The following is a 571-nucleotide window of genomic DNA, read 5'->3' as shown; positions in this document are numbered from 1 at the left end:
ATCTCGGATATCTCTCGACTCCGCGATCGCTCTCTTTTCTCTCTCCTCGAGCTCGTCTCTCTCTCTCTCTCTCCCTCGTCTCGTCTCTTTTTGCTTCCGAGAGAGAGAGAGATCGAGAGAGAGAGAGAGATCGAGAGAGAGAGAGAGAGAGAGAGCGAGAGAGAGCGAGCGAGAGAGCGAGAGAGAAAGAGACACATCAAAAATATTATCAGATGGATGTGTTAAAATATGCATTTTAAATATGTAATATGTATTTTTTACAAAGAAAAATGATTGAAGTGGATCCCCCGCACCTTTATGCCGGCAGGGCTCTGTTGTTGTTGTTGTTGTTGTTGTTGTTGTTGTTGTTGTTGTTGCAATGGGAAGGGGGTCTATAGCTATGTCAGGTATTGCATTCATTGTCTTGGTGAAGGGAGGATGGGCCTTTTATTTTCCTTCCTCAGCCTACATTTATATTAATATTTATATTTATATTTATATCAGCCGGCCCTTGCCAAATAATACATTGATTTTCTAATTTCTGGCAATTACACCCAATGAATGATTAGACTTAGACTTCTCTTTATTAATC

This window comes from Etheostoma spectabile, chromosome 11, assembly GCF_008692095.1.
Source record: "Etheostoma spectabile isolate EspeVRDwgs_2016 chromosome 11, UIUC_Espe_1.0, whole genome shotgun sequence".
NCBI lineage: Eukaryota > Metazoa > Chordata > Actinopteri > Perciformes > Percidae > Etheostoma > Etheostoma spectabile.
Note: the sequence above shows the minus strand (reverse complement) of the source record.